General features: G+C 39.1%; 1 pseudogene; it reads left to right on the forward strand.

The window, feature by feature from the left end:
- Nucleotides 1-21,971: 21,971 nt before the first annotated feature.
- LOC129688055 (60S acidic ribosomal protein P1-like) lies at nucleotides 21,972-22,321 on the forward strand (annotated as a pseudogene).
- The last annotated feature ends 285 nt before the right edge of the window (nucleotides 22,322-22,606 follow it).

The raw sequence follows: 22,606 nt of genomic DNA on the forward strand, positions 1-22,606 counted from the left end.
TGACTTAAATCACCCAATCCTTCCCTGGAAAAGCTAGCAGACCGGCGGGGCCAAGCCGCCATCACTCAGCTGTGCTCCAGACACAGGCACAAACAGTTGCTGCGCACCAGATGTCCAACTGGGTCACAGCAGCTGATCATTAAATTCACAGCAGGGAACCCAGAAACAGGGCAGCTGTCCTCAGGACTTCCCTAGGTGAGAGAAGAACCCTCTCGACTAACAAAGACCACAGTTACCACTCAAGTTTCTATCCCTGAGGTGAGCAGCAGCAACCTCTGAAAAAACACCAGCCATCAACACCATGACTACACCCAAAAAGCTGAAAAGACATCCTTCAGGAAAAACCAGCTTCCTGCAAAGGGGATTCTCTCCAACACAGGATCCCCAGGAACAACCAGAAAATAACCCCAAACACCTAAGATAGCACAATGGGTAGAGGCCAGCGTAAAAGCTCAAGCAACAAAAGACAGAGCAATATGGCATCTCCAGAACCCAGTTACATAGGGGCAAGTAGCCCTGGACACCCCAGCATAACTGAAATCCAAGAAGATGACCTAACAACTATGCTCATGAAGATGATAACAGAGGAAACAAATAAGATGCATAAAGACATACAGGAAGATAAACTCAAACAGAATATTGCCATCCGTAAAGAAACAGAGGAAGCTGCAGCAAAACAGTTTATGGCCTTTAGAAAGGAAATGCTTAAAGCACTGAATGAAATAAAATAAACAGAGTTGAAGGAACTAAAAGAAAAACAGGAAAGTACAATCAGACAGGTGAAGGAATAAACAAAACAACTCAAGACCTAAAGATAAAATTGGAAAAATTAAAGAAAACACAAATGGAGGAAATAATGGAGAGGAAGAATCTAGGGAAGAAAACAGAAACTACAGAGGTAAGCATAACCAACAGACTACAGAGATGGAAGAAAGAATCTCAGGTGTAGAAGATACAATGGAAGAAATCAATGTATCTGTCAAAGAAAATGTTAAATCAAAAAATTCAAGACACAGACCATCCAAGAAATCCAAGACAATATGAAAAGACAAAACCTAAGAATAATAGGTATAGAGGAAAAAGAAGACTCCCTTCTCCAAGGCCCAGAAAATATTTTCAACAAAATCATTAAAGAAAATTTCCCCAAGTTACAGAAGAGGCCAATGAGAATACACGAGGCCTACAGAACACCCAACAAATTTGACCAGAAAAGAAAATCCTCCTGCCACATGATAATCAAAACAGTAAGTATACAGAACAAAGAAAAAATACTAAAAGCTACAAGGGAAAAAGGCCAAGTAACATATAATGGCAAACCTGTTAGAATCACAGCTGACTTTTCAACAGAGACTATGAAAGCCAGAAGGGCCTGGACGGACATCATGTAGACCCTAAGAGAACACAGATGTCAGCCCAGGCTACTGTACCCTGCAAAACTCTCAGTCCTCATAGATGGAGAAAAAAAGATATTCAATGACAAAAACAAATTTCAACAATACCTACAAACAAATCCAGCAGTACAGAAGACTCTGGAAGGGAAAATACAACCCAAAAAAATTAGCTTCTTTCAAGAAAACACAGGAAATAATTAACCTTACTACAGTAAAACAAAAAGCAACCAAGCACACCACCTGATGACCACAGCCAACATCAAAATCAAGGGATCTAACAGCCACTGGTCATTAATCTCTCTCAACATCAATGGACTCAACTCTCCAATAAAAAGACAGAGATTAACAGAATCGATACGTAAACAAAACCCAGCAATCTGTTGCATACAAGAAACACACCTAAGACACAAAGATAGACATTACCTGAGGGTAAAGGGTTGGAAGACGACTTTCCAAGCAAACGGAGCCAAGAAGCAAGCAGGAGTAGCCATTCTAATATCTGATAAAATAGACTTTCAACCAAAATTAATAAAAAGAGATGGGGAAGGACACTTCATACTCATCAAAGGAAAATTCCACCAGGAAGACATCACAATCCTGCACATCTATGCCCCAAATACAGGAGCACCCACATTTGTAAAAGAAACATTGATAAAATTTAAACCACATATAGATCCCCACACATTAATAGTGGGAGACTTCAATACACCACTCTCAACAAAGGACAGGTCAACAAAACAGAAATTAAACAAAGAAACAATGTCTCTGACAGAGGTCATGAATCAAATGGACCTAACAGACAGTTACAGAACTTTACACCCATACACAAAAAAACTTACCTTCTTCTCAGCACCTCATGGAACCTTCACCAAAATAGACCATATAGTTGGTCACAAAGCAAGCCTCAACAGATACAAGAAGATTGAAATAATCCCTTGTATCTTGTCTGATCACCATGGAATAAAGCTGGATCTCAACAATAACAGAAATAGCAAAAAGCCTACACACTCATGGAAACTGAACAACTTGTTACTAAATGACAGCTGGGTCAGGGAAGAAATAAAGAAAGAAATTAAAGTCTTCCTAGAACTCAATGAAAATGAAGACACAACATACCCTAACTTGTGGGACACAATGAAAGCAGTGCTAAGAGGAAAGTTCATAGCACTAAGTGCCTTCAAGAAGAAATTCGAGACAGCTCATTCAAGCAACTTAATGGCTCACTTAAAAACTCTAGAAAAAGAAGAAGCAGACACACCAAGAAGGAGTAGAAAGCTGGAAATGATCAAACTCAAGGCTGAAATCAATCAATTGGAAACAAATAAAACAATTCAAAGAATCAATGAAACCAAGAGCTGGTTTTTTGAGAAAATGAACAAGATCGACAAACACTTAGCCAAGCTAACTAAAAGGCAGAGAGACACCACCCAAATCAACAAAATAGAAATGAAAAGGGGGACATAACTACAGACACTGAGGAAATCCAAACAATCATTAGGACTTACTTCAAAAGTCTATATGCCACAAAATTTGAAAATCTAAATGAAATGGACAATTTTCTTGATCGATTTGACTTACCAAAGTTGAATCAGGACCAGGTAAATCAACTAAATAGTCCTATATTCCCCAAAGAAATAGAAGCGGTCATCAAAAGTCTCCCATCCAAAAAAACCCAGGACCAGATGGCTTCAGTACAGAATTCTACCAGACCATCAAAGAAGAGCTAACACCAATTCTCTTCAAAATATTCCACAAAATAGAAACAGAAGGAACATTACCAAACTCATTCTATGAAGCCACAGTCACCTTGTTACCTAAACCTCACAAAGACTCAACAAAGAAAGAGAATTTCAGGCCAATCTCCCTTATGAACATTGATACAAAAATACTTAACAAAATACTTGCACACCGAACCCAAGAACACAAAGATATTATCAAAGATATTATCCACTATGACCAAGTAGGCTTCATCCCAGGTATGCAGGGGTGGCTCAATATACGGAAATCCATCAATGTGATCCACCATATTAACAAACTGAAAGAAAAAAAAACACATGATAATCTCCCTAGATGCTGAAAAAGCATTTGACAAAATCCAACATCCATTCATGTTTAAAGTATTGGAGAGATCAAGGATACAAGGCACATATCTAAACTTAGTAAAGGTGATATACAGCAAGCCTATAGCCAACATCAAACTGAACGGAGAGAAACTTAAAGCAATCCCACTGAAATCAGGGATAAGACAAGGCTGCCCACTCTCTCCATATCTCTTCAACATAGTGCTGGAAGTCTCTGCTAGAGCAATAAGACAGTTAAGGAGATCAAGGGGATACAGATTGGAAAAGAAGAAGTCAAATTATCACTATTTGCAGATGATATGATAGTATACATGAGTGACCCCAAAAACTCTACCAGGGAACTCCTACAGCTGATAAACACCTTCAGCAATGTAGCCGGATACAAAATTAACTAAAAAAAATCAGTAGCACTCCTGTATACAAAAGACAAAAGGGCTGAGAAAAAAATTAGGGAAACAACACCGTTCACAATAGCCACAAATGACATAAAGTACCTTGGTGTAACCCTAACAAAGCAAGTCAAAGACTTCTATGAAAAAAATTTCAAGTCTCTGAAGAAAGAATTAGAAGAAGATATGAGAAGATGGAAAAATCTCCCATGGTCATGGCTTGGCAGGATTAACATAGTAAAAATGGCCATCTTACCAAAAGCAATCTACAGATTTAATGCAATTCCCATCAAATTGCCAACACAATTCTTACAGACCTGGAAAGAAAAATTCTCAACTTCATATGGAATAACAAGAAACCCAGAATTGCTAAAACAATCCTCTACAATAAAAGATCTTCTGGAGGTATCTCCATCCCTGATCTCAAGCTGTACTATAGAGAAACAGCTATAAAAACTGCATGGTACTGGCATAGAAACAGAATGGTGGATCAATGGAACTGAACAGAAGACCCAGAAATAAACCCACACACTTATGGACACCTGATTTTTGACAAAGGTGCCAAAACCATACAGTGGAAAAAAGATAGCACTTCAACAAATGGTGCTAGTCTAACTGGATGTCTACATGTAGAAAAATGAAAATAGATCCATACTTATCACCTTGCACAAAACTGAAGTCCAAGTGGATCAAAGACATCAACATAAAACCAGACACATTAAATCGGCTAGAAAAAAAAGTGGGGAATACCCTAGAACTCATTGGTACAGGAGAGAACTTCCTGAACAGAACACCAACAGCACAGGCTCTGAGAGCAACAATCCTTAAATGGGACCTCATGAAAATGAAAACTTCTGTAAGCAAAGGACGCCGTCATCAAAACAAAACGACTGCTTACAGATTGGGAAAGAATCTTCTCCAACCCTTTATCTGAGAGAGGACTCATATCCAGTATATATAAAGAACTAAAGAAGCTGTAAAAGCAGCAAACCAAGTAACTCAATTAAAAAATGGGGAAGAGAGCTAAACAGATAATTCTCTGTAGAGGAATATCGAATGGCAGAGAAGCACTTAAAGAAATGCTCAACCTCATTAGCCATTAGGGAAATGCAAATCAAAACAACCCTGAGATTTCACCTTACACCCATCAGAATGGCCAAGATGAAAAACTCAAGTGACAACACATGCTGAAGAGGTTGTGGAGAAAGGGGAACCCTCCTCCATTGCTGGTGGGAATGTAAACTGGTACAACCACTTTGGAAATCTATCTGGCGCTTTCTCAGACAATTAGGAATAGTGCTTCGTGAAGGCCTGTTTAATGGAAGAGAATTCATGCCTGGGATTCATGGAGATAACCTAGAACCCCTGCACAGATGTAGCCCATGGCAGTTTAGTGTCCAAGTGGCTTACATAGTGATGGGAAGAGGGACTGCCTCTAACATAAACTGATTGGCCTGCTCTTTGATCACCTCCCCCTGAGGGGGGAGCATCCTTACCAGGCCACAGAAGAAGACAATGCAGCCATTCGTGATGTGATCTGATAGACTAAGATCAGAAGGAAGGAGAGGAGGACCTCCCCTATCAGTGGACATGGGGAGGAGCATGCATGCAGAAAGGGGAGGTGGGGTGGGATCGGGAGGGGAGGAGGGAGGGGCTTATGGGGGGATACAAAATGGATAAAGTGTAATTAATAATAATAATAATAATAATAAAGAGGAAAAAATGACTTTTCCAATACTTCAGTAATAGTAATAAGAATAATGATAATAATAATAATTCAGAACCATCTCCATAGCCATATGGAAGACTCAGAACCATGAAAAAAAGGAATAATAATTAACTATTTTTTGATAAAGAAAATGTCCAAAGGTATCTAGTAAGGAAACTTGAAACAGCCCTTCAAAGGCAAGTTTGTTAAGGAAGAGCTAAGAAGATCTTGACAAAGGTTAATACAGAAAAATAGTCCAGCTTGATGTTTCAAAATCACTGTGAATATAGGGAATTAAAGAACAAAGTTTTTTGCTTCCTGTAATGTGAAGATCTCAAAGCATATATGACACAGGGAAGAATCCTATCAAGTCAAAAGCCATGATGAGAGTGTAAAAAGAAGCAAGCTTTCTCCTCACACTGCTTAGTCTGCAGAAACAACAAAATCTCACCTGCAATGCCCAGTCTTTCAATTAGCAGTGGCAAAAGAAATGATACTGTTGCTCCAGGTGAGCTAAAATGACCAGTCTCCATCCTGCTGTAGGCAGAGCCCAGATCTTGATGGGTGTCCTGCAGAGTCTCAGATGTGCCTACCTTAAAATGGCCTCTGGTACATGTAGGCACATTAACCGAGCAAATGATAATGGATTCCTTTTAGTCGCAGAAAAGCTCCTGAGAAAATGCGATTGGGGACAAACAGTTGGGTTCTATCAGGCTCCTGCCATTCCCAAATCAGAACGGTATCATTCTTACAAAGAAAGTTACCAATGTGGCCAAGGGGAAGAAGATAATCATTTTACCATCAAATAACCTCACTGTTCAGATAAATCATTCACATAGGAAAACTGTAGAGTTCTTTATAGGAACTTCCATGTTAATGCATCACTGTATCTCTGAGACCTCAAAAATTCGCTTAAAAAAAAAACACATCAGTCTGATGGTAAAACTTTACTATGTTTATGAAATGAAATGGTGTTTTTTTTCCTGTGTTTTGGGTATCATAATGTGCAAAACTACTTTTGAAACAATAGATAGATGCGGTCAGTTGTGGTGGAACGTACTTCTAATGCTAGCATTCTAAAGAATGAGGCAGGAGAATTCCCATGAGTTCCAGTCCATTTTGAGCTACACACTGATATCAAGACCAAACCATCTCAAAATAATAATAAATTATTTACATAGGAATTTTTTTCTAATTTTCAACTTTCTGCTGTCCTCTACTCTGACAACAAAGCCTTGAACAAATCACCACTACCTAGTTCTATGTATGGTGTCTAAGAAATCGCCGCTTCCCCATGCTCTGTGAATAGGCAGTTACAACACTGCATTCTTAGGCCACAAAAATATACATATTTAAAACCCTGCAAAAACTGAAAGAACTTGAAGCAAGAAGGCCACAGTGGTTATACCAGAGACTCTGATACTCTCAGCTTGAGCTCCTGGATCCAAAGAACCCTGGATTCTCACTGCCAGACTCAAAAATCTATGCTTCCTATACATTATTTTAAGTTTCCTGTGGGGTGGGGGTGTGTGTGTGTGTGTATTGGTGATAGTAGCTAGTTTAGTTCTGTTTCTCTGTTTGTTTTTCCCACTCCAGCTACATTGTGTTGATAGCTGTTACTTGAAATGAGATGTCCCAGCTCCTGCAGGAATTCTGTTCTCATGTTTGAAAGTAGGATGTCATGGCCGTCTAATGTAGTGAGGGATAACCAATTTCTTTACTTGAACTGTATGCAAAAATAACTCCTGAGTTTCACAAAAAGGTTGTGAAACAGGAGATAAAAAGAAAAAAAGGGAGGCATGAAAAGTGAAGTTAATGAGGTAGTAATGATTAAAGACTAGAGAGTTCAAGGGACCTAATGATTTTGAAGCCTGAGAAGGGCTCAAGGAAATGCATTAGACCCAGAAGGAAGATAACTTGAAAAAGTTTATCGCTGATAAAATCCTGCTGAATTTCTATAGGCTTACTTGGAGAGAAGGGAAAAGCACACTTTCCTTTGCAGGAATAAATGTTGCATAGAGAAAAGAGAAAGAGATAATATTTATGTGTTTCTTAATGATATCATTATGACCCCCAATACCCTTTCTCTGCCCACTGGTGCTTAAAGAATGGTGGTAATTTACTGGAACCCAGAAAAGTGCAGTATATTTGATTAAAGGTCATGCAAACATTAAAATGTTTCTCCACAAAATCTGTCAGAGACAGAGGAAGGAAGATGACCGGCCCTTTTCAGAGCCATTCAAGTTTTCTTACATTATAGCTTTATTAATGACTCTGGCGATTCTCCTTTTCCCTTAAGCACATGTGAGAAATATATAGCAAGGTAGTGAAAGCTTAGAAGTATTATTTTTGGTATCCATCATTTCTTTACAGGCAGTCAAAAAGAGTCCTGGCAGTAAAAGCACACAGGGCAGCACCCTCCCCACTATCTGTACCAGACAGAACAGAAAACAAGACTGTTGCCTGAGCCGATTGCCAGCTGAGCCCTGCCACATCCACAAGCCCAGCCTCTTACACTTAACTGCCACCATATTGGATTACACAAGGTTTCTCAAAGGACCTAGCTACTTCTCTCCTTTATGTTTCTCCTTTATTTCTGCAAACTCCTTCTTACAATCCCTACACAACCATCAAATTCCAGGTTATGCTATCCAGCCAGCATCTTGATATGTCTTCCTCTGAGAAGCCTTTTTAAGTTGAGTAAAGAAGCATATGTTGGATCCAGAAGTGTCCCCACTACCTCACTGATTTTCCCAACAGTGAAACAGGCAATCATATGTCTCTGTCTCTCTCCCCCCTCTCTATTTCTCTGTCTTTCAATGTTGTATCATTGCTACTTAGAAAACATTAGATGTTCAATGTTGTATCTTACCTATTTACTATTTGTGTGCTTACTTATTCCCAAGGCCATTCAGTGGCGTGTAGTCATTCCTGTATATAGAACAGATATGACCCATGTCTGAACTCAGCCATTCCATACTAAAAATCGAGAAGTCTAGCTGAGAACCAGGACTGACACATGAAATTTCAAAATATCTAGCCAACCTTTCCCTTTGGGAGGATATATGGGAAAGTAAAGCGATAGCAGAGCCAAGATCAATCTTCAGTGTGTGCTGTGTCTTAATTTATGTTCTTTGAGAGCTGTGAGTTTATTAAAATCACCCTTAAATTCTGGAATGGAATTATTGATATGTCTTATTAGACAATCACAATTTTACTAATATATAATAGTTCAAACAACGGAAACAGAAATTTACAGAGTAGTTTCAAAAAGCATCAGGAACCAGAAACCCTGGGTACTTTATTGAACAAAAGCTGTGAAAAGTCTCTTCTGGTCTTCCTTCACACACTACCACCACTGTTCATCTTCTAGTTGGCCCACGGAGGATGAAGATTCTAGTAGAGACCCCAACTACTATAGCTTGTATTTCCCTTTTTATATCCATGGTGAATTTATCCCAGCAAAATCACTTGGACCAAAATGTTGGAAATAGGGCTTTTTCAAAATAAAAGGAACCCAGATATGTCTGTTACCTGATTCAAGGAAAGAATATGCAGCCAGAGACATTCTAGACATAACTGAAATCCTTTGTTGTAGGCTTAGCTTTTTTTTTTTTTTTTTTTTTTACCAAACCTACTTTGTCTAGGGTTTTTAATGACCTTTACTTCCCTTTGAACCCCTTGACCTTAGATAGCAGATTAGTAAGAAAAAGAGTTATAGACCTCTTTTGTCTACTTCCTGCTGCTTAGGGTTCATGGATCTTTAGAGGATTACCAAACTCAGTCTTCAGGATCCCGGCAGTCCAGTCCAAATGCCAACACCAGCAGCAACATGAATCAGCACAAGTCAGCAAAAGCCTAAAGACACAGTTGGATTGCCCTGAGAGGTTCACTGGAACGTTTCTCTCTTCGAAGTCAAGTGTCGAAACATGAAGATCAGCACAGCGATGTTGAGCCAAAAATTGTTGCCACACTGTGTGTGAGCTTCTATGAATCTCCTCTCCTCTCCTCTCCTCAGAGTCCATCCATGGATCTTAGTCCATTGATGATGTTCTCAGCTGGCTATCGTCACACCCTTGCATGAGAGAGCACACAGCCAAACATCAACTGCCTGAACACAAGCCAGCCTCCAGCAAAACATCACATGCCCAGCTTGTGTTTTGCTGAAACATCATATAACAAAACTGAGACTTCAAAGAAACCAGAAATGTCCACTTTACTTCAGTACTTCTCTTTCAGCCACTCTTCAGCTTGGGGTAGGGATATGCTTAGCTGCCTCAAAATTCAACTTAGCCACCTTTAGAAATTTATACTTCAGCTAATTCTTCCTTGTGAGCTCTGAGGGAAGAAAAAGTAGCATTATATCATGGGAAATAATTTTAATTCAGTGTGTTTCTAATGCTTGAGTGAGGAGAGTGACACTGATGAAGTCTTTGCAGAACTATATTGGTGCTTCCTTTGTCAGACCCTTCAGTGTACCACCCTGCCATCTCTAGCACAGGGTTCCATGTAGCAGAGGAGGGCACGAGGCAGTCCATCGTGACTTCCACAATTGTCCAGGCAGAACACCGTACGTTATGTTCATTGGACCCTCTATTGCCATGTGGCAAGGACTGACACCTACACAATGAGCTGAGCCAGGAACCCAAACAGCAGCTGGCTTCTGTCCCAAGAGGCCTGAGCTGTGGGTTAGGGAACACCCTCTGACCCAAAATCATCTTTGTGGATGGGATCTTCTACTTAAAGGCTTCTGATGTGCAGGGCTTTAAGGAACATAGGAGATGCACAACATTTAAATCTACCTGCTTTTGTTGTTGTTCATATGAATTACTTTTCATATTAATTACAGTATCAGTTACATAATTTTGCCTTATAAATTTCTTAAGAAGGAAACATTTAGATAACTTGTTAGCATCTGATTTAAATACAACCAATATTTATAATATATTTGCTAAGTGCCACGTGAACAATTCCATGGAGTTCACACACTCTACTGGGAGAAACCAGCAATAAATAAATAAATAAATAATTTGAGATAGTAGTAAGAGCTGGGGAAATACAAACAGCTTTGTGAAGGAGATTAATGAGGAAGGGGATTGTTGAGAGAAGCCGGGGCCACCTCTCTGATGTGGTGACAATTCATCTGAGATCTAAAAGAACAGAAGGTATGACTCTGAGGGCAAATCTTTCAGGCAGCTGACGTTGTGAGCATGACAGCCCAGGGCTAGGGAAAACTCAGCTTACAAACTCACAGAAAGAGAAAGCTGATGTGTCATGAAGAAGGCAAGCTGAGCATGAATAGACTTGCAGAGTATGAGAAGGGATATGAATTCTATTTTATTTAAGATGAAAGGCTACGAGAGTGTTTCTTATTGGACAAGTACAGTCTGATGTTGCTCTTCAGTAATTACTGCTCCAGGGAAGATTAATTGAAGTGTTGTATCAGAAACAGGAAGACCAAGGAGAAGACTACATGAAAATCCCAGGTGAGATGGTCGCTTTGAATAAAATGACAGGAGTAACAGAGCAAATAGCACAGCATGAAAGATGTTTTAGAGGCAGGACAAAGTATTTTCCTTAATAAAATAAATGTAGGATGGATTAGGAAGTAGAAAATGAGAAGCATAAGCAGAAGAAATAAAGAGATTTAACAGTGAAATTTATTGGAATAGGAAGGTATGAAGATCATATTCAAGATCATTCAAGGAGATAGACTGTAAGGTCAATAATGAGATGAGCACATCAGGTTGGATTTACTCTTAAAAAGGGAGTCATGGGGTCTAGGAAGATATCTCAGGAGATAAATCCCTTGCCTTATAGGCATGAGGACCAGAGTTTGGTTCCTTAGAACCAACATAAAAAGCCAGGCACCTAAGCAAATGCAGGCAATCCCAGCACTTTGGAGACAGAGACAGAGGATCTCCTGAAGACTAACTAAACTGGCCAGTATCCAAGAGTTCTGGGTTCAACAAGAAACACTGCATCCAGAGAAAAAGAAGAGATTAATTGATGAAGACATACTATGTTAATTTTGGGCCTCTGCTTGCACATGAATGCACATGTCTGTCAGAGAGAGAGCGAGAGAATAAAAGCAAAAGTGGAGCAGGAAGTCTCAAAGGTGGCATGGGATATTTTTAGAACTACTGTAAATGCTTTTCTGCTATAACCCTGCTGACACTCTCTAGAATCACCTAGAAAGCATAAAAATATCTCAGGTGTTAGAAAGACACATATTTTGGATGAGAATCCTAAGGATGAGGCCATGCACAAAAGCATTTTACAATGCCCAGGTGACTCCCTGCCCTCCATTGTAAAAAGCCCATGTTGTGGGGTACTGTTTTCAGGATACTTTTCTTCTTGATCACCCTCTGCCTCAACTCAAAGACATTTCATGGAAATGTTTATAGGAAACCACAGTGCTTCTAAGCTCTTGGCTCTTTAAACACCTGAAAGGCCAGGTATGCCTAGTATAGCCAGGCTACCTGGGAGGAGGTAGGGGGCAAATTTCAGTGATATTTTCTCTCTCACTCTCTTTCTTTTCCTTTTTCTTTTCTTTTTTTTAAAGTTCTTTTAAGCTTTATTTATTACTACTATTATTATTATTACAATGCATTGCCTCACAAACATGGAATTCTGAATAATAGATCATTAGAGATTTTTTAAAAGACAAGAACCATAACAAGAACAAAAACAAAGCCAGGCAAGGTAGCCTGTGCCTGCAATCCCAGCACCCAGGGAGGCAGAGGCAGGTGGATCTCTGTGAGAAGCAAGCCTGCTCTTCAAAGCATGTCCAGGACAGCCAAGGGTTCACAGAGAAACCCTGTCTGGAAAAAAACAAAAATTAATTAATTAATTAATTAAAATTCAAAAATAACAAAATATTGAAAATAGCAATAATGATTCAACCACCAGAATTTCAGCTGTGTAGCTCAGCTTTACCTCCTGCCTACAATATTTGACTGTGTGGCCTTGGAAAACTGCTTTACTCTGTGATGGCAGAAGTGAGGTCAAAGGGTTACAATGAGGGTGAGGTAAAAAGTTAAACAAAACAAAATCGTACTGGTCAAACCTACTCATAGTCATCAAGGGATATAATTTTAAAGCCTGAATTGAATTATAAATTCCATCCAATGAGCCCAAAGTGTAAGCAAGGAAACTAAGATTTGCTTTGGCTCCTGAAGCAAAGGAGAAAGATTGGGCTTAAAAGGATCCCGCCTTTATAATCGGTTGCATAAAATTCATCCTTTCACACAGTATCAATTTCTTCACCTAAACCAGATCAGTCAGGAGACTTACTATTTGATGATATTTATTTATAAATTGTTAAAATCTGAAGTGCCCTTTTTTTTAAGTGGTGAGAGGCAGGGAATGCTTTCAGAGACTGGCCTGACTCAAGCAGTAAGGTCTCTTTGCAAGAGAAACATCTGCCTGCTGTGTGGTCCTGCCAAATCCTCCATCGCAGCATTTGCCCAGAAGCCTTTTAGGACAGGCCTGGTAAACAGACAGATAAGCATATGTTGACCAACTCGGCAAACCAGTGTGCATTTCCGCAGGGCTAGGCCGCCAACCAAACAGTTCTGATTCCCAGTTGCTGTGGGAAATCTCAGGAAGACAAGCCCCGCTCCCCTCAAACTGTGAGCAGCACCCAGGGCCGTATTTCAGCAGTTCGGTGCCCTGGGTTGGTTGTGTGATGGTGTGATCGTTGTCTGAAGAACATTTTTCTTTCCATCCTTTTATTTCCTGGCATGGTGATCAGGCTTGCTTATGAATCCTGGAGAAGTCCCATTTTGGGAACAGAACCTGTAGGAATGGAAATTGGTTTCTAAGCAGCCTCTGAACGGGGGCCATGCGATAAACGTCACTGGTGTTGCCTTTCTCTCCTGATGGACTGCTGCTGCCTCACACCTGACAGCTGATGAGCTCTGCTAATCAAACAATGCAGCGAATGCTATTTCCCGCCTTTCCTCGCCTACCTGAGAGAGTGAGGAGTTTGAACCTTCATCCCTGAATAGAACCAGAGTAGGAGGGGGAGCTGGAAGGTTAATTAAGGTAGCACCCAAAAGTTGTTTTAAATCAATTTAATTAACCTATGATCTCTGAAAATTAGAATATGTTACAGCTGGAATGAAGGCACATTTTATTCTACTTTTAAAAAATTTCATAAGGAAATTCAAAGCACAGGAGTCTGGGGGTAAAAATCACAGAATGGGGAAGAGTGTTAATTAGCACTTGGACTTTTCACATTTAACCTTCATTCCCTGTGCATCACAGACTGAATGCTGCCCATTCTTAGAGGAAAAGTCTAGAGCATTAACACCAGGTGCTGCTGTCAATCACCACATTTCTGGTAGTATATTCCTTTACTAAACAGATCTACTATTCGACAGTCATCAGAATTTAGGATGAGCAACACTACAAAGACAGTATCAGCCTGCTTAAGAGATTGGGTCTGGCAGCCAGAGTCCGAACCAACTGCTATCACTTCTGAGCATTTTGACCTTCACCAATTCCTGAGCCTCTCCCCTCAGCTTTCTGTTTTTCTAACACAGTATTAGTGACCTCACATTGTGCAGCACATAGGACTGAGAGGATAGAGAGACAGAATGCATCTTGAGTCCTCGGATAAAGGGCCAAGAACACAATAAGCTCTTCATAAAAGTCAGCCATTTAACAGAGTTCTTGATTATATAGTATATATTAAAGCATAAATCCTTGATCCCTGGAAACAGGGTTCCATTGACAATATTCAAGGCTTTCATTCACACACACACAAAAATATAATGCTAATCTTTTTGCTTCCTATATACTCTTTCTATGGATGGAAGCAGTGTTTGAGAGATTTTGGTAGAGGTCCTAGGGTGCAGGATGGTAGAGAAGTCACTTCCAAGACATCCCTTCAACATCTTCTCTGTGGTCCACCTGGATTTCCTGAGTGCTAGTCTGAGCATCAGACCTGCACAGTGCAGAGACAGGTGGTCTTTGCTGATTGTGTTGCATTAAATGTTTCGCCGTTATGTCAATGGTTCCTGAGTATCTATGTTTCAGCCCAGCCTAATACTGATGACAAGAACTCTACATGAGACTTAAAAATCACCAGGCTCCAATTCGAGAAAGTGCTTTAGCTCAAAAGTACTGGGTTGATGGCAGGAGTTGTATGGATACAGAATTTCTAAGTGAAGTGGATCAGGATAGAATATGTATTCATATGTAGTCTTTAGTAACAGGATACAGTTTTGGGTTAATCAACAGAAGTGTTGATTATTTTAAATGAATATTTTAATACATATTAGTAAAATAAAATAGGACATTTAATATAGCACAATACACTCTACATTCAATGTACATTTAATACAATACAATATTAGAGACATGATTGCTTAGTATAGAGCTCCAGTAGCTATTTAACCTTTTTATTTGAAAGTTTATTTATTCATCTAGTTCTCTCTCTGTGTGTGTATGTGCATTTATTCATCTAGTTTTTTTTTCTCTCCCTCATGTGTTTGTGTTTGTGTGTGTGTATACATGAGCTTTTATGCCTGTGGAAGCCCTAATAGGGCTTCTAATGCTCTGAAACTAGTCATAGGTGGTTGTATGTAAGATGCCTGTTGTGGGTTATAGGAAACAAATACAGGTCTTCTGAAAGAGCAGTAAAGTACTTCCTGCTGTGCCAACTCTCCATTTTTGATATCTTTTATTTTAAGTGAGTCAGTCATCATATTCTCCAGTAGATTCAGTCAGTTATAATTAAAATTGTATTCCCTGGGCCCCCATACAAATGGGATCTCTATTAAGATGTCTTAGATGATGGAGTGAGTGTGTAAGTGAAGGGCCACCCAAGGCACCTGTACATAATATCAGAGCAATAAGAATGAGGAGGCATTAAATGTAGGAAAAAAACACTATGTGGGAAAGTTCTATTGAAGCACACAACAGTTTGGTGCTGATGAGTGGGAAAAACAGGACTCAGTACCATGTACATTCTAAGACTCTGTTAAATCAAATGCCAAACAATATTTTAACTGGTTTCAGTAAAACCACAAATTAAGACCTACAGGAAAACAACATTGATCTGTCATACACCTTTCTGTCTATGCCACCCATTGGATGGCACTATTTATCTTTTGGAAGGGTGTTCTGGCCTCATTATACCCTTTCAGGGAAAGCTCTCACAGTCACCCCAAAGCATGTGTCTTAGTTGACAACATCTGGTCAAACAAATATTCTACCTAGTTAAGTATCTGTCAAGTGCCAATGCATTTCAGTTGGTTTTATTGCAGCTTTACTTGGAAAAGTCATAGGTAGGCTGAGTGTTTAAGTTGAAGCATCCTAAAAGACAAGATCATTCACAACATGAATCATGCCAGTCATTTTGAATAGAAGATCTAAAACTAGGTAGAATAACAGAAAAAAAAATCTTTCTTTCAAAATTGACACAGGCAAAGTTACCTGTGCTTTAAAATTTTTAAATAGTGACACAAAGGTCCTCATTTAATATCAAAACTAATTAGTTATTTATATTTTGAAAGAAAAAGTTGAAAGCTATTTGATTCTATAATCTTTCAATTCTTGTAGGCAGAGAACGATTTCATTAGTAAACAGCAACAATATGAGAAAACTCACCATTTTCATACCTACTACAAAGTACTACTACAGTCCCCTTCATTCCTTGTTCAGAATGTGGACAGATGTAGGCTTGAATTACAGCTCCCTGGACTATCTAACACTCTAATCCTAAACATGTTGGAAATTATTACCAAAAGTCTTTAAAAGTTCACCCTACTAATCCTGTTCTGGAAGTATTCGCTAAGGAAACAGTCAGGCCATGTGCTGGAAAGATTAGTCCTTTGTTTCCATCTGTAAGAGTAACAACTCAGGAAAAATGCTACTTGGTATTTAAATCTAAAAGCGTTGGTTGCATGTGTTTAGAAGGTAATGGCCTATAGGTTCAATAATTTCTCAACTATTTATTCTGTGAAAAGTAATCATCAGTCAACAAAGTCAAATTTGCAACAATGGGAAACACGTGTGTGAGCACACGCACACACACACACACACGCACACACACACACACACACACACACACACACACACACACAGTCTCCTAGCATTTACTTAAGAGCCTCAGACAAAGTATGCCTACCCTCATTTCTTTCTTTCCTCCCCACCATAACATTTATAGTATAGTGAATAAACCAATTATTACATGAATATTTCTCTGTGTGCTGATTTTTATAGAAACCAAAAGACTGGAGGACTTTCTGACAAAAGTTACTAAAATACGTAGAGAAATCTCAGGTGGTTTTGTGATTTCTTTCTGCGCATTTTGCACTTTTCGAAGCTTGACTGGCTCCATTTTACACAATTTTTAAGGATTTATTTTACGTTTAACTATGTGCATGTGTGTCTGTGTGTGGGCATGAGCTCTTCCAAGCAGTTCCCCGGGAGTTCAGAAGATGACATTGTATCTTCAGGAGCTAAAGTCATAAGAGGTTATGAGCCACCCTCCAAGGTGGTGGGAATCAAACCCGAGTCCCATGTAAGAGCAGCAATGTATGTTCTCAACCGCTTACCCATTTCTCCAGCCCCAACAGTTTTTGAAATATGTAAACATTACCAAAGCTGGAGATGTGATTCAATGGTGGAGAACACTTGCTGCCTTTCTACAGAGCCTATGTGGTTCGAACCACCCATGTAGGGCAGTGCACAGCTGCCTGGAACTCCCCTTCCAGGAAATCTGACACTCTTCTGGCTTTTGAGAATAGCTGCACACACAAAGCATACACACACACACACACACACACACACACACACCTACACCGAAACATAAACGTGAACATGAATTATTGATAAATAATTCTAAATTGTCTGTTTTTCCCCTCTTTGGTGTATAGTCTGTTATCTTGAGGGTTTGGTTAGATGTTATTTTGGAAAGAGGAGTTTGCCCTTCGGATGTGAATGTCAATAGCAGCTGCCCGCACCTCAGCTTCATGCGATGCTGCCCTGAATGAGCTTGTCCATGACAAAACGGCTAGAAAAGGGTCAAGACAAGGCTGCCATCAGGCTTCTTGAAGGAAATGTGTACTTTACTGAACAATCTAGATCAAATGTCCTTTTCTAAAGTCAATTATTAGCTAAATTCGCTAATGTCTTTATTCTTGTGTTCTTAAAGTGTCCTTTAATAAAAGTGAAAATTAAAATATGTTCTTCTCCTTGATGGATATGATAGCATAACTTGATCATTCCACATTGTTTGCATGTATGGAAACCATCATTGTACTCCATAATACATAAGATTTTTGCTTATCACTTAATGATAACTTTTAATAAGAATTAATATTATAAATTATATTGTGCTGGTATCATGTTTACATTGTGAAGAAAATGTTTATTTATAAGAAGAAAAAACAATTCAAAAATATCTACATCATGACAACTATGTTGTGTTGCTTTAAGTAATAATTACTAATGTTTACTTTCCCCCTTTTCTTAAAAAAATAAATGCTTTGGAGTTTTGTTGTTATTATTTATTTGTTTTTCTTCTCTTAATCTTCATGATAATCATTACGATCCAGGGTATAAATCAGTGTTGAATTATTCTCAGTTACCAGCTTTTAGCAAACACCCACTGTGCACAGCAAATTGGATCTACAAGGACTCTGTCTTGATCTGTGTTTTTTTATTTCATAGGAACTTTCTCTCCAAATGCAGTATTAATTTAAATTATACGGCTTCAGCCCGCCAACATAGAAAGGAGTAAGAAACAAAAGGATAAAATTCCAGTTGCAGGAAAAATGCAGGTTCCCCGATGAAGTTTTTACTCCAATGGCGCTATCTGAAACGTGGCAATACAATGGTCACAGAGAAATCTTAAAGCATTCCTGAAAAGATTCTCATTTATCCCAAAAAGTAAAATGGAAAATATAGCTCAAGGGCAGGTGTGTATACCTGGGGAACTGAGTACGTGATGGTGCAATACCGGAGTGAGTCCACGAGAGGGGACTCCTCAAGAGCACAGAGCTCTGCCTTTTTGCAAAAGTGTGTTGCTATTTGGCTTTAAACCGCCCTTCCTAAAACTACTTTAAGACTAAAGTACACTGGTCCTAAAATAAAGCTTTTCTATCTCACCATGAATACACTAACAATTGACCTACTTATTGACTGTCTGCGGCTTTTCTATTTATAAAAATCCCATACAAATCCTATTCCTTTTGAAAACAACTTTGGAGACCCTCTGCTCTCTGAGGATTTTTTGACCTATAATTTATTAATAGTGACCTTCATTTTGTACTAATCTCTACTCAGTTCTACTTTACTTCTGTATTGTTCTAGTGATAATTGTTATTTTCTATTCAAACAGATTTTTTTTTCTTTACTGGATTTGAATTTGTACAAATTATTTTTGTTACACACATACTGCAACATATTCTAGTACCTTTTTGCAAGCCTGTCTATCTTATTATTATTCTTCATTTTTTAGAGAGAAATGAAAATTCTGCTTTATTCATGCAGCTATAAATGACTAAATGATATAAATGAATGAAAATATCATAGTATCTTGTAGGCATAAGGTTATTGTATAATTTAAATGCTGATTTGTATACCCACCCCATGTCTCATTTCAATCTTTGTTCTGAGAATCTCCTGTAAAGATTGTGCCACAACCATCCTCTGATATGCCAATAAAGCATTTTATAGGCAATCACGAACAGGGGAGAGAATAGGGCTGGACTTCCTGCCAGCCAAGAGAGGAGGAGTTAGAGAAGGAAGTAGGGGATTCAGCTGTGGGAGAGATCAGGTGATATCAAGAGAGGAACTGGAGGAAAGAAAGCTAGAAAGTGCAAGTATCTCTGAGATATGCACTGGAAGGAAACCAGATTACCTCAGAGGGTTAAAAATAGAGCAATAACTGCTCAGTTATTGTGTTTTGAAGCTTGTTATTAAACAAATAGAAAATAATTATTTGTGAGACAACTGGGTTAAGAGAGAAACTGAGAAACAAACACAGTTTTATAAAAATAACTTTAACAGTATCCCCTTCATTTACAGTTTAATGTTCACCCCTAATGTTCTCCAAATATTCTATTATTTATGTTTATAATGGCAATGCTAGAACATCAAGAATGTTTTGTTTTTGTTTTTGTTTTTTTTTTTCACATTCTTGTTGCCAAAAGTGTTCTTTTTCTCTACTTCAGAGGTTCTCAACCTGTAGGTTTCGACAATTTGGGGTCAAATGACCTGTGCCTAAGACCATCTAAAATGGCAGATATTTATACTACAATTCGTAGCAATATAGCTGGATCTTGAGGAAGCACTATTCCCAAGTTTTTGAGAAAGCACCAGATTGATTTTCAAAATGGTTGTACAAGTTTGCACTCCCACCAGCAATAAAGGAGGATTTTCCTTTCTCCACATCCTCTCCAGCATGTGTTGTCACTTGAGCTTTTTATCTTAGCCATTCTGATGGGTGTAAGATGGACTCTCAGAGTTGTTTTGATTTGCGTTAGCCGATTAGTAAAGATATTGATCATTTCTTTAAGTGTTTTTCCTATATTTAATATTCCTCTGTTGAGAATTTTCTGTTTAACTTTGTACTCCATTTTTGATAGGATTTTTTGTTTGTTGGTGTTTAATGTCTTGAGTTCTTTATATATTCTGAATATTAACCCTCTGTTGCATGTAGGGTTGATAAAGATATTTTCCTAGTCTGTAGGCTGTTTGTTTTGTTCTCTTGACAGTGTCCTTTGCTTTACAGATACCACTCCTGTGCATATACCGAAAAGATGCCCCAACATTCAACAAGGACATTTGCTCAGCTATGTTCATAGCAGCTTTATTCATAATAGCCATAAACTGGAAACCACCGAGATGTCCCTCAACCAAAGAATGGAATTGTGGCACATTTCAATGGAATACTACTCAGCTATTAAAAACAAGGAAATCATGAAACATCATGGATGGTTCTAGAAAAGATCATTCTGAGTGAGGTAATCCTGAGCCAGAAAGACACGCATAGTATATACCCACTATATGTGCATATTAGTCATTTAATATAGAATAATCATAATAAAATTTATAGCTAAGCAACAAGGAGGACCCTAAGGAGGATGCTTAATTCTCATTGAGAATGGCAAACACGGTAGACACCAAAAGTGATGGAAGACAGGGAACAAGGTGGAAGCCTACCATAGATGTCCTCTGAAAGGCTCAACCCAACAGGGGATAGAAGCAGATTCACAGCCAAACTTTGGGCAGAGTACAGGAAGTCTTATGGAAGAAGGAGAGTAAAGAAGAACCCAGAGGAGACAGGAGCTCCACAAGGAGAACAACAATATCAAAAATTCTGGGCCCAGGGGGGCCTGCAGAGACTGATGCACTAACCAAGGACTATGCATGGAAAGTACAAATATCCCCTGCTCAGAGGTAGCCCACAGGCACCTCAGTCTCCATGTAGGTTTCTGAGTAAGGGAAGCAGGGCCTGTCTCTGACATGATCTCAGTTGCATGCTCTTTGTTCACTTTCCCCTGGCAATGCACCCTTGCCTGAACACAGAGGAAGAGGATCTAGGTACTCATGATAAGACTTTGATAAACTAGGAACAGATGGCAGGGAAGAGGTCTCCCGTTTTCAGTGGACTAGGGGAAAGGAATAGGGGGTGAAGAGGGAGGGAGGGTAGGACCTAGAGGTGATGAAGGAGGGGGCTACAATTGGTATATAAAATAAATAAACAGCAAAAAAATAAAAAAACTCAATTCATAACAGTAGCAAAATTACCATCATTAAGTAGCAACAAAAAATAATTTTACAGTTGGAGGCCACCAGAACATGAGGAGCTGTATTAAAGGTTCTCAGCATTAGGAAGGTAGAGTAACACTTTATCTCAGTACTACAGAGAAGCTGTAATTTTATTCAACATGTATGGTGGGAGAAGGGCCCTGTATATTAAAAGACAAACTCCAATAGAGAATATATAAATACTATTCTGCAAACAGGTATTCTGATCACAACAAGGAAAGAAACCTTTATTCATGCAACAAAGACCAAGAAAGGCAAAGCCTTTTGCTAAATTCCGGAAACAAGGGAGTAAAGAGTAGTTGGGTGTATTATTAGAAGATGTGGGGCAAGCCAACTGAAAATGAAGGATTTGCTCCCAATCTGAGATTTGCTCGTTGAGTTTTCATAATAAAAACCAAACCAAACAACAACAATAAAACCTACCTTCAAGCATTTTCCCATATTGATGAAGCAAGATATTACAGCACATGCATTGAAGCTGAGAAACACTGTGGTAGAAAGGAGGGGACAGAGTTTTCTTTTCTTAATTATTGAAAATAGATTCCTCTTGCTTTTCCTTAGCTCCTGCTAAAGTGCTCCGACCTTCCCAGGAAGCTAAGAATGAGTTGGGATGAGCCGCTCACTTCATTCGGCTACTATCCCTGTGCCAGCAGTCTGCAACCTGGCCTCAGTCTCTAAGTGTGCCTGCATCTATTCTACTCCAGGATGATGAGGTGACAGTCAGAGAGGATAAAATCAATACCTGCATTAAAGCAGCTGGTGTCAACGTTGAACGTTTCTGGCCTGGCTTGTTTGCAATGGCTCTGGCCAATGCCAACATTGGGATCCTCATCTGCAATGTAGGGACTGGTGGGACAGACCCTACCATTGCTGCTGCTCCAGCAGCGAACAAGAAAGTGGAAGCAAAGAAGGAAGAATCTGGAGTCTGGTGATGACATGGGCTTTGGTGTTTTGGGCTAATATGTTAATATGTCGAATAAAAAACTGACCCTGTAAAAAAAATATAAAAGAAAAAAAAAAACAGAAAAAAAAGAAAAGAAAATTGATTCCTCTCTCATACATGACAAGCCAAGCAATTTCCCTTCCCTGTACTCTCCCCAGCACCTCCCCCAACCTCCGCTCTACAACTGATCCACTCCCCACCTGTTCCCTCTTCAGAAAAGAGCAAGCTTCAAAGAGCCAATATCCAAATAAGTCAAAACAAAATAGAATAAGACAAAGCAAAAGCTGCCATATTGAGACTGG

Source organism: Psammomys obesus, unplaced genomic scaffold (assembly GCF_907164565.1).
Source record: "Psammomys obesus unplaced genomic scaffold, mPsaObe1.curated_primary_1811, whole genome shotgun sequence".
In the NCBI taxonomy this organism is placed as follows: domain Eukaryota; kingdom Metazoa; phylum Chordata; class Mammalia; order Rodentia; family Muridae; genus Psammomys; species Psammomys obesus.